Genomic DNA, 1,259 nt, shown 5'->3' on the forward strand with positions numbered 1-1,259 from the left:
TAAGACCTATTCTAAATCTGAAATCTTTGAACCTGTACATACAAAAATTCAAGTTCAAGATGGAGTCACTCAGAGCAGTGATAGCGAATCTGGAAGAAGGGGACTTTATGGTGTCCCTGGACATCAAGGATGCTTACCTGCATGTCCCAATTTGCCCTTCACATCAAGGGTACCTCAGGTTCGTGGTGCAAAACTGTCATTATCAGTTTCAGACGCTGCCGTTTGGATTGTCCACGGCACCTCGGGTCTTTACCAAGGTAATGGCCGAAATGATGTTTCTTCTGCGAAGAAAAGGCGTATTAATTATCCCTTACTTGGACGATCTCCTGATAAGGGCAAGGTCCAGGGAACAGCTGGGGGACGTAGTAGCACTAACCCAAGTAGTGCTGCAACAGCACGGGTGGATTCTGAATTTTCCAAAATCTCAATTGACCCCGACGACACGTCTGCTGTTCCTGGGAATGATTCTGGACACGGTTCAGAAAAAGGTGTTTCTTCCGGAGGAGAAAGCCAGGGAGTTATCCGAACTTGTCAGGAACCTCCTAAAACCAGGGAAAGTGTCTGTGCATCAATTGATAAAGCTAAATTATTTATCGTACTTATAACCCTTTATGAGGTCTAAGAACACTGTACGCTATCTACGTAAGAAGTACCGTAAGGGTACGCTAGTTGCGTATCGATCGCTCAGCCGTAGGCGAGACGCTCAAGCGTCGCGTTCGCTCACGGCCCAGAGATCACAGGCTGACACGCTATTGGCTGTTGACTGACGTAATGATTCGCTATGGCGTAGCGGACGCTCGAGACCACGAGGAGATCACCAGCGGCGCAGACGCTCACAACGCTATACCTTTATATCTATACCTTTAACAATGAGATACACAGTATACCTTAGTGTAGAGACAAAGTGTAAGTGTAACCTGGTGTAACCTGATTAACTACAAAGCTGCTTGAGCGTCACCGACGCTCTATGAACACTTAACACTATGAGAAAATACACAGATATCTGTTTAGGGTCCAAAGCCTATTATATGTATTATAACTAATTATTCTTGCAAAAAGGAATCACAATACAAATGATACACTACAGTATAACATAAACCAACTAACCAGATAACTATGCAGGAAATACAATAAAATACAATACAATCTAATCAAGGGAAAATACGAGAGAAAGAGAAGAGAGGGAGAGAGAGAGATGAGAGAAATGGCTCACAGTAAGACAATATGATCACGGAGAAAAACTTACGCACAAGGGGAAA

This window comes from Pseudophryne corroboree, chromosome 9, assembly GCF_028390025.1.
Source record: "Pseudophryne corroboree isolate aPseCor3 chromosome 9, aPseCor3.hap2, whole genome shotgun sequence".
Taxonomy (NCBI): Eukaryota; Metazoa; Chordata; class Amphibia; order Anura; family Myobatrachidae; genus Pseudophryne; species Pseudophryne corroboree.